Source organism: Chinchilla lanigera, unplaced genomic scaffold (genome assembly GCF_000276665.1).
Source record: "Chinchilla lanigera isolate Chin_1 unplaced genomic scaffold, ChiLan1.0 scaffold00026, whole genome shotgun sequence".
In the NCBI taxonomy this organism is placed as follows: Eukaryota; Metazoa; Chordata; class Mammalia; order Rodentia; family Chinchillidae; genus Chinchilla; species Chinchilla lanigera.
Window position 1 is genome coordinate 11,262,617 of NW_004955427.1, and position 11,532 is coordinate 11,274,148.

Below are 11,532 nucleotides of genomic sequence, written 5' to 3' on the forward strand. Positions count from 1 at the left end.
TTTTTTTTTTTTTTTTTTTGGTTTTTCTCCGGTACCAGGAACCTAACTCACGACGTTGCACTTGCCAGGCAGGCGCTTTGCCGCTGAGCTAAATCCCCAGCCCCAGTACAGAATTTTTTTAAAATTTTAAGATTTCACATACTTTGTATAGATAAGGTTGACATATTCAGTAAATTATAGTAAATAATATCTTATAAGCTAATGTCAGTGAAATTATTTTTCATGTAATGACATGCTATACATGTTTTAAAGTAAGCAGGAAATAGCTCAACTATATATGCATGTGTTTACATTTACAAATGACAAATATTCATTCTCAATTTTAAGAAAATTTCACATTGGATTTCCTGTCATAGTTGATGGTAAAACCATAGGTCCCAGAGATTTAGCAATGCCATCATTAGAAACATTCAAATACAGTGTAAGGATCTAATGCCTTGCCAGGTTATTAGCATTTTTAGCCAGCAGACCAGCCCAGTATAGAAGATGCATTAAAAGGTACTAGGAGATGCTTCTAAAGCAGCTATTTTTCTGATCTCAGGACACATATGGACACAAGAATATACATATTTAACTAGTTGCATACTGAATGCTATCAACTAAGTTATACCCTGCCAAAATTCATGTGGTCAATACCCTAGTTCCTGATATGGGAACATTCAAAAGATGAGCTCATGAGTAAGGAAGCTTTATGAATGTGGTTATCGCCTTTTTAAAAAGAGATGCATAGCAGCCCTCCCTTTCTCCCTTCCTGTCCAGTGAAGGCACCTCCACACCAGCAAGAGAGGCCTCTTCAAAAATCAATCGTGCTGTTATCCTGATCTCAGACTTCCAACGCTTCCAGTACTTTGAGAAATAAGTATATACTGTTTTAGCTGATGGTCTATGGTATTTGTATAGTAACTCTAACTGACTAAAAGGTACAGATACTTGAATTTTGAAACATATCAGTGAGAATCCATTGAGTCTTCAACCCATCTCCATACTAGGGCAGAATTTATATTATGCAGTCAGTAAGTTTAAAAATAAAAACTTAAATAAAATGTCACTGTGCTGGCCAGTGTCCAGTTTAGTTGGCTTGGGAGATGTTTAAGAGGTTAGAAAAGGATACTTCTGAGTGTGCTGTGGTGGGTCATGGAGGCATGACCTAGGGGACTGTGTCTGCCCCTGGCCTCTTCCTCTCTGATGTGCTTCAAGACTCTGCTTCTTGACCACCATGAAATGGGCAATTTGGCTCTGCCACATCCTTCCACCATAATGGTCCTCCTTGGGGCCAGCTGACTACGCAGTAAAAATCTCTGAAACCGTGAGCCCAGATAAACATCTCTTCCTTTCCTTTATGAGTGTCAGGTATTTTCTCTCAGTAACCAGAAAACAATTGGCCAGTGTAGTCATCATGGAAGACCCTGCTGCTGTGGTTTCAACCTAAAATATCTCCCCACAGTTCTCATGTGTTCAGAGGTGGGCTTGTGACAGGACTGGCTTAGGGAGGCACCATGCTTGCCCGTGAATTACTCCACGGATGTGTTCCTAGTTGAATGTGCCCTGAGGAAGTGGGTGCTACTCAGAGAAGGTGAGTCACTGGGAACACACTTTGGTGATTGTATTTCTGTTTTAGGCTCTACTGTTTCCTGGCTTCACCTGAGCTGATCAGCTTTCTTTAACTAGGCCCTTGTGCCACATCATTTTCATCTTGGAGCCAGCCAACCATGGACTAAACCCAGTGAAGTGCTGAGCCAAATACACCTCTTCTCCATTAAGTTGTGGGGGTCAGATATTTTATCCATGCTAAGGAAAGTCAGTAATACACAAACTCAATGTTTGTGTGCCCCCAAAATTCATACGTTGAAATGTAACCCTTAATGAGTTAGTATTTCAAAGCAAAACCTTTGGGGAATAACAATGTCAGGAGTATGGACACCTCATGTACAGAATTAGTGTCTTTATGGGAAAAGTCCAGAGATCTGGCTCCTTCTCTGTGACATATCAGGATACAAGGAGCAGACAACCATTTGCAAACCAAAAGAGTGCTCATCCAGACTTTGGATCTGCTGGAGTTTTAAACTTGAACTTTTCAACCATTAAAATGTACACATTAAGAGGAATGTTGAATGGTTCTTGCTATAACTGCACCCAATTTGAAATTAATTCAATCTTAGAAAATAGAAAAAAGTAAATATTAGTTTTCCAAGATATTTCCAGGAAAAAAAAGTCCTCCCTTGAGTAAGAGATCATTATTCTAGGCTACAAATTATTTCTATAGTTTTTCCACACAAAAAGTCCGAATGTTAATAAGATATAATCAAACATACACAGTACAAAACCCATAAGAAAGAAAGAAAGGAAAGCAGACAACTTGCTCGAATGACCCTCATTTACTTGGAAACACTTGATGTTTTGTAATCGTACTTTTAAGTGGAGGTGCTTCATGGCATGTGACCAGGTCAGTCACCCAGGACTCGGACAGCACCTCAATTTACTATTCTACTCTTAGCAGCTTGCAAGTCTGGGTAGAACTGACATAATGCCTTTTCCATTTTGCAGTGAGCCCCTCAAATCGTGTGTGTGGTTCTGCTCCTAAGGTTTATTAGATTATACAAAATCCATGTTGTGTTTAGGCCAAACTATTCCTTGGTACTGAGTCAAGACCTTCTAAATTATCCACCCAATAAAGGGTCAGATTCTCCAGTTGGACCAGAAGAGGCAGACAATATTCCCAGCCCTTCAGGAGTACCAGGTATCGTTGCCTCTAATATGCTCAAGGAGCTCTGCCTGACTGGGGAGGTACATGTTTCTTCAGAGGCATATGTTGATCAATATTCTCTGGAATGCACAAGGGGCCCCCTGAAGAGTTCCCAAATCTGTATCTATGGGACTTTCCTCTCTGGAACTCCTCTTTGCAAGCTCAGAATATCTACCTGGGATCTTCCTCTCTCTGCCACGGACTGCAGCCTCTCAAACCTGTAATCTACAGTAGTCACTTGGCCACCTGATTTATTTCCTGTCTCCCAGAAACCACCAGCTTTCAATGTTCGATTTCCTGTGTCTTGAAAACAGTCATTACATATCTTGTCGAGTTTTGCTGGTATTATCGTTCTCTCGGATGGAATGATTTATCCCATCCTCCTAGTTTATCTTGGTGGGAAGTAGTAGTCTAATAGCATTTGTTGTAACAGCCCCAAAGTCCAAACACTCCCACTATTGATCAACAGTAATGTAGATATAAAAATTATCTGGATTGTACAATGAAAGGCTATTATAGGAATAAAAAAATACAAAATATATCCACATTCAACCACAAGGGTAAATCTTACAGATGATGTTGAACAAAAGAAACCAGACACAAAATAATGAAATAATGCCTGCACTGCAGCTCAAAACAACTAGCAAAATGAAACTGTCAGAGTTCAGGACAGTGGTTATCTTAGAAAACAAGGGACAGGGGGAAGGGAGGGAGGGGCATGATCTGAGGGGACATAAAGGAACTTCTGTGAGCTTGGCAGTGTTATTTTTCTTGACAGCAGTAGAAGTTACTTAGTGACCTCTTTATGACAAATACTGCGTGTTTGATTTACTTTTCCATATCCATTAGGAACTATAACATTTATAACATTAAAAATAATATATAGTTAAAGAAAACAGCTAAACAAATAATACATATGATTATCAAAGAACTAAAAATTCTAACAAGCATATAGGAAAGACATTTTTATCAAGAGATGTGTAACATCTTTGCTGGAAATAGTCTAAACCTGCTGCTATGTAAGATTTAAGATGCTTATTAAAGCAAGGTGGTTTTTGACATTGATATACATTGTCGTGATGCATGTTATGTGCCAGAAAACCTCTCTGGTATGACAAGCCAAATATTACCAAATTGTTTCCTTCCCTGTGAGGATTTTTAAGTGTATTTTTCATAACCATTTCCATTAAAATATTTAGCAAATGACTAATACCTCAAGTGCTAGATCATTGATAGGTTGCTTGACGTACTCTTTGAAGCTCGTGGACACTGTTAAGAATGGATATTTGCAGCCAGTTCCTCTCAGATGCTCACACTTTTCCACATGTGCAGCTTATGTGTCAGGGTAGTGTTGGCTAATAGAACACATCAGCCCTGGCGTTGTTTGGTTATCAAATCATATGTGACAGTGTTGCAACCAGGAGATTTTCTGTTAGGGTAAGTGTTCATGTTAACTTGAATGTAAACTTTAAAAGTATAATACAGATGAAGAACAAGAAGTTTGCAGTTGGCACCCTTTATGAGTTTGAAGATTATCAATTTATCTTTGTTATCTTAAGACTTACACACACAAACACACAAAAATTCTCCTCTTTCACTACCTTCAGTGCATAGAAAATCAAGACAAATCCTACAATACAAAGTAATGACAATACTAACCTAAGTTATTTTTAACTTGATAAGCTGAGATATTTGGATTTATTTTTTGTAGGGGGTTTTTAAAATGATAACATGTCATGCACATTTTAAGTGACTACTGTATTGAAAAGTAGTTTATGGTGTTAGAAAAGGGGGAATAGTTGAAGTTAGAAACTCAAAATTGGACCTTCTACCTCACCACCTACTCACTGTGTTACCTTAATTAAGTTACCAAATTAATTTAATTTAATTATTACCTTTCCCATGTGTGAAATGAAAATTGCCTTACTGGGTAGTTATGAATATAGAATTCAATGAGGTAAAGTTGTGCTACTCCTAAAAATGTTTGACTAACACCTACACAACAACTCCTCTCATCTTACGGATCTGTAAACTGAGGCTCAGAAAAATGAGCTATCCTCAGGCCACCACTGTAAATCCCTATCACATGACATCCCCTGTGATGGAATAAACTAACTTCCTCATTCCCATTTCAAGGTTATGTTGCTCTCGCCAGTTCTACGAAGAACTCATCCACCAAATGCAGCCACTAAGGGGTTCTAAGCATTAGGAACAGAAGTACCTCATGCTTATAAAGCAAATGTCCTTAAGGCAAAGTTCGAATTTCCTTTAAATAATGGAGTTGTATCAATGCACCTGAACATGATAATTTTTCATTCACACTTCAGCTTATAACAATAATTGACTTATGAGAAAAAAATTCAACTGAATTCTACAAGATTCATTCAGATTTGATTGAATTTCTTCAGCAATAGTAGGTAATTAAGCTGTTTTTTATAAATAAATGGTAGAATTTCCTGTCATCTTCTGAATCCTCATCAATTTTCAGGTCTATCTAAAGTCCTGCACCAGCTCTCTGCCCTGTGATTCTCCCTTCATTCACAATAATCTCACATAATCTTCACTCAGCATGATTTCTCTCATTTCACAAATGGAAAATACCTTCGAGTAATGCACTTGAAAGGAGAGGAAGGCCATTGTGTGGAATGAAAAAGAAAAAGCTGTCTAAATTTAAGCAGCTATGAGATGTGAAGATCTACTTCTTTGGATTAGAAAAGATTTTGTTGAGCAAATGGGAGGTTAAAAAAATAAAAGTAACATGAGAGGGTTTCTAACTTCATAGTTCTCCTATTCCCACTCTAGAGATAATATGTGTATCCATAAAACATCTCAGAGTAATAGGCATTTAATGATTATAGACAAAATTACTTAGAATATGAACTTAAGTAATTATAGGCTTGAGGAAATGGTACTTGAACTGAGTTTTGAATAACAAGAAAGGTTTTCACAGTGAAAAGGGAACAAAAATATTTACATGAAAAAACACTGGAAGGGAAGGCTAGGAACCAGGAGAGTTGCACATGCTTGCTAAAGATGTGTCAGGGGAGATGAAGATGAGGGAAGAGAATCTAAATTCTTCTGGCTGAACAAGTAGCCATCTCCCAATAATGAGAATTCATGGGAAGTTTTACAACTACCTCATAGCCATAGCTCAGCGACCTAACCTTCACGTACATTCTGTTCTAAAACTGTGCTTTCAGACAAAAGAAGTTCTTTCTATTGTGATTCTGACACTGACCTAAAATCAGATGAAGATGTTGATAGATGTATGTTTTTACCACCAAGTCAGGAAGGAGAGAAATGGGACGGAGAACTGACCTACTTATTCCCTCACTCATACCCACCCATATACTCTGTGCAAACACAAATGCTATGCATGGATGAAGCCTGTTGTCTGCAGAGGTGTTAATCTCCCAATTTACCTGGAGTCCGTGCTGGATGAATGGCTCAGAACACGTTTCCTCTTTGGTGAAAGAGGCACATTTCCTGGTGCCTCTTTAAATAAGCTGTCAGTGTTCCCCGTTGCTCCACCCTGTAGGATTTCTCTCTCTCAATGAAAATACTGCCTATGGTACAGTAAAAAAAATACATTTGAATCAGAAATATGGCTTAAAAATGAAATCCGTACAGTTGTTGACAACCTCAGCAGCATTTGAAAATTTCAAAACAAATGAAAGTCTTCATTATCATTAACATCATCATCATAGTTACTCTCAAAGAGCTATTTTTAGATGAATAAGCAGCTCTTAGTGATGGGATTTTGATTTGAAAGATTTCTTAAAATACATTTTTATTAAAAATCGCCTAAGATAAAGATTACAAGACTACTCAGGTAATCACTTTAGCATATATATTCATGGATGGGAAAGAAAAGAACATGGTAAAAAAGGAAATGAAGCATTTCTCTGCCTGCATAAAGATTTTATGAATCCAGAAGCAGCCCTGGATTTCCTATGGGACAGATTTAGGCCACAATCTGCATTTTCTCTCTGCACACATGATGTCTCCAAGTTGTAGGTCAATTGATACCAGTTCCAGGGAAAAAGTAAATACTTATTCATCTATTTCAGACAATTAGTAAGAAAACTACAGCATCTCAGGAGAAAGTTATCATCAAGTTACTACCTATATTCTAAACAATACAGTTTAAAGCAGTTTGATACCCCAAAACCGTAATTCCCCAGCCCAGCCTAAACCACTTCTATTTACACTTTCCTAAAAGCAATCGCCCACTCTGATGAGAGAGCCTAAAAGGTAGGGATGTATTTGAGACCCTGGTACCTATGCTGCAATTGTTTCTAACGCACTTTTAAAACTGTTTTCTTTAGGACACCTCAGAAACATGAAACTAGACAATAGTGACAGCTAGAAACCAATTTTTAGAAATTTCAAGGCACAAGTGAGGGAAAATTAAAGAACAAAGCTTGATGTGAAGGAAGCTCAAAAGTTATTCCTTATTAATTATTTCTAGGTGAAGAAATAAGCAACTTTATATGGCACAATACTAATTTGAATTGTTAACGTAGATGTTCTGTACGAATTTATATATGTATGCTATAATTTGTTCAATATATATTCAGTTACACATAGGATACCTATCCAGTGTAACCATCTCCTCTTAAGTTTGGGTGGCATTTGTGATCATGATTGATGTCATTTCTGTGATTACACTACAGTAAATTGCAAAGGTGAAAAGATTTTGTAGCATAAGTTCCCACAGTAACTTGACTTAATCAACAAAGTGATTATTCCGGCTAGGCCTGACCTAGCCAGGTAAACCCTTACAAGAGAAAGCAGGCATTTCCGAAAAAAAGAAATTCAAAGACAGAAATTATTTGGCTGGCTTTGAAGGAACGGACTACCATGCCTTGGAATGAACCCATGGCAGGGCTCAGCAGGTGGCCTCTTGTAGGGAAAAATTGCCTCTCACTGGCATCTAGCAAGAAAGCGGGGACCTCCCTCCTACTCCCAGGAAATAGGCTGGAGACAAGAAAAGCACCAAAGAAATGAATTCTGTTGGCAGCTAGTGAGTGGAGAAGAGGACTTGGAGCTCTAGATTAGCAGGCAGCTGTGGCTGACACCTTGATTTCAGATCTGTGAGACCCTGAGCGGAAAACCCGCTGTACCTTACACAGACTTCTGCCTTACAGAAACTGAAATAATGAAGGAGTATTATTTTAAGCTATTGAGTTTTTAAGCTATTGACCATTCTCCATGTAGCATAGACAATTAATATAGCAGTTTTGTATTAGATAACTATTTTCTTTTGTTTTTCCCTGTCTGCCATCATGTTCTCCCTTGTTCTAGAAAAAGTCTCATTTCTTTGAGCAAATTAGTCCTTGCAAACTCCAACCATGCAGATCACCATTGACAGCATTTTCTCCTCACTGGGCCCAGAAAATGTTGGGGACCATGAATTATAGGTTGAGTCTAGGGGATGTCCCAGGCTGTTCTTGTCCTGGCCTTGAGCAACACTGGAATGGGGAAACTGCTCTTTTTGGTCACAGCTGGAAGCCTGAGGGCTAATGACCGCCCTGGCATTCACAGGGCAAAATAAGACCTGCTGGAGACACCTGGGGGACCTTATTTCCTTATTCCCCAGTCTCGTCCTTGTCGTTGTAAGAAGACTTTGATCCTCCTAGCCCAATGTAGTCGCCATTACTGTTCCCAGAAACACCCACTGCCCTTCACCCATTGTCCTTGACTCAGAAGGAATGAGTAACTCCAAGGTTCTGGGTGCCTCTTAGCCTTTTGTTCCTAGCGAACAACTGATCATCCCAGACCCTGCCTGCACTCCTACTTCATCTCTTGCTCTCTTTCTCCCCACTGTGTGGTGTAACACTTGGCAGGAGATTTGGGGCTCAGGGCACGGGTCCCCACTAACTGGCACCATGGAAAGAGTCACTAATAAGGAAAGGGCTGTGACTATCCATACCTATCACAGAACCTAACTTACAGTGACCTGGCATGCCGGGAGGTCCAGGCAGGAGAATGTGGCTCAACCTCAGCTGACAGAATCCCACTATGGATGGTCCTTACACCACCCAGCAAGTGCTATCATTAGCTTTTTCACCCGCTGAACTGCAGTTAGTCCTGCATTCCTGACTCCTTTCTCTCTGTTCTCTGATTTATGAAGGTCTGACTTGTAATAGGAAAATATGAAACCAAGAAGTAGAGAGAAGCCCAGAGGAAACATGGGAAGAAAGATCCCTGGCAGCAGTAAAAATCTCCATTTCTCACCCTCAGGACTGTTCTTGTCTCCACCCAATTATTTTCCATTACTTATGACCCCTCCTCTAAGTTAATTCTTCTTGGGTTGTATTAACCGCAAGTACTGAGTTTAGATTGGGTGTGGAGAGTGCTGTTTATTGTAATACACTTTCTGAGCCCCAAATCTCTAACAGATCATTCATAATTTATTTGTCTCATTGCAGAAATTTAAACTAGAGAAAGTAATTATTTACTCTTTTCTTCCTGCCAAAAGCTATAATACGCTCTTTTGTCTTACTAAGAAAGAGGAGAATATAAATGACAGTCCATTCTTAACCGAAATGAAAGGCAGAATTGAGACACAGATACATGTTCAAGAGGGGGTTCATTCTCCCTCACTCCCCACAAAGTTAGTATTGTTAACTAAATCATTGCTGTCTTGGAGCAAAAATTTCAATTTTCCAGGTTGATATTGCCATGATGCCTCCAAAGGAGAAGGCCAGACTTTTCCATCTGCCGCAGGATGAAAGCCGCTACAGGCAAAGGACAATGCAGGTGTTGACCCAATCTAGGCAACTCCAGGTGAAAACAAGTCACATGTCTCAGGACAGTGTGTGGAGTCCTTATGTCAACCTGCCCTTGAGGATTCTGCAAATACTCTGGAGTGTGACAGTTGATATGTTTTGTTAGCTCATCTGTAGTACATAGCTATCTATAACCTGAGCTCTAAATCCTCACTGGTAATAATAAAACTATGATGTTCAGTTTGTGATGGTTTAACTCAAGTCCTGCAAAGCCTCAGCACCTACTAGAAGGCAAGTATTCCTTCTGCTAAATTAAGAATAGAACTGAGAAGCCCTATCATTTACTTCAGATCAACTACCACTTTGATTTCTAACCCAGTAATATAATTACACACTTCAATGACATGTTTCTTTCCAGCTCTGCCCTTTACCCACTACGCTAACGTAGCAAAAGGAAATTATGCTTCTCTCATGAGGGTTCATAGAAACAGGTTTTAGAAATTCAGCAATATGAATAACTTTCCCTATTGAAAATAAAATGCAGAAGTGGACAGTTATCACTTCTTCTGATCATTCCTGGAAAAGATACATCTGAGAGAGTATCATCCCGACTTCAATTGCTCATCCCCAGGGAAAAAAATCTGCAATGCCATCCAGTAGAGATTTGCTCTATTTAAATAGCAAAAGAAATAACAACAAAAAAAAAATGCTGTTGAAAGTAGAAAGGAAAATATTATGACTAAATACAATAACTCAATTTTATAATTGTTTATCAAAGAAAAATTGTTAACTGAACAATATGAGGACATCAAAAACATGACTTTGTGGCCTCTACCCTCAAATACCGTACTGTATAGTATATTTATAGGGAAAAGCTTGAAACAAAATTTCTAAGACCAATGACCCCTTTTTTATTAGCTTTTTGGGAGAGCCTAATATTCTTGAATATGTTTGAGAAATATATACTTGGTAATTTTTAACTTCTCTAGGTTTCAGGGGCATGATTTATAAAATATGGACAGTAACCTGCCCAAAGTTAGAATTAAATGGAATGAAGTGTGAAGATGAGACACTCAATATGTGGTAGCATTATCACTCTTCTCTCTTTTTATATACTATGTTGTTACCCTTTTCTTTCTAAGCCAAATAAGTCAATGAGAAAGAACTAAATTTCTTAAATTGTTATGCAACAATTTAAAAGCTTATCAAATCAAACAATCTGTAATGATACAAATAAGACATGAACTCAGGCATTTAAATGAAGCCAAGAGCTACTTCTAAGAGAAAGTTTAAACAAAGAGAGAATGTATACCTATGAAAAAAACAAAAGAAATACTGTAAGTTGGTTCATATTTCAGGATTTAAATAACTTGAATGAAGTCAAGTAGTTAGTCTGAAACAGAATGAATGGAAAATGACTTTGAAAAGTATGGTGTCCCATAAATGGTTGTTGGAAGACCAAAACAATCAAAAAATGAGAAAGCTTTGAAAAATAGAGACCTGTATTCCTGTGAAACTTACTGTACTGTAAGTTTACCAAGGGACTGAGAAAAGAGAATGCTTTCTCAGCAAAAAGGGCTTCAGAAGCATTTGACCCAACACACAGGTTAGCAAAGCTGACATTTTTATCTAAAACTCCTGGCTCCACCTCTGAAGGAAAGAAATGGAAGGGACTGTACTTACGTGAGTCATGAAGCAGAGCAAGCAAGTCTCAAATGTATGAATGCAGGAGAATAGGAAGAGAACTAAACTAAGAGGTGACATTTGAAATCTGAGCATCATTTTCTCAGTGAAGCAGAATTAAATAACAAGACTGGTATTAGTGTGATGTTTGCTGTCATGTTAGAGATTTGTCTTTTTGAGATTTGGTTAAATTTGCAAGCTTATTTTTAACAACAGTAGTTTTTACCAGTTAAGCAATGACCTGAACTACAGATCAAAAATATACATATAAACTCTAAATTTTCCTCTCATTATCTTTGTTAAATGAAATTAAAATTGTGACTTAAACTGGGGAAAAGATACTTTACCAGTATAACTACAGACTATGTTAAT

At 38.1% G+C, this 11,532-nt stretch overlaps 1 long non-coding RNA gene across 2 annotated transcripts in view; it reads right to left on the reverse strand.

Annotated features, from left to right (window-relative positions):
• The window catches only part of LOC102019297, a 17,504-nt gene that overhangs the window by 2,591 nt on the left and 3,381 nt on the right, over positions 1 to 11,532 (reverse strand). The window contains exons 3-4 of one of the 2 annotated variants that reach the window (XR_001234355.1): positions 6,166 to 6,309; positions 3,995 to 4,172 (exon numbers count right to left, since the gene is read on the reverse strand). This is a non-coding gene — a long non-coding RNA (uncharacterized LOC102019297). Of the gene's footprint in view, positions 1 to 3,994; positions 4,173 to 6,165; positions 6,310 to 11,532 lie in introns of those variants that run through there. The other variant, XR_261252.1, reaches the window with a different exon arrangement.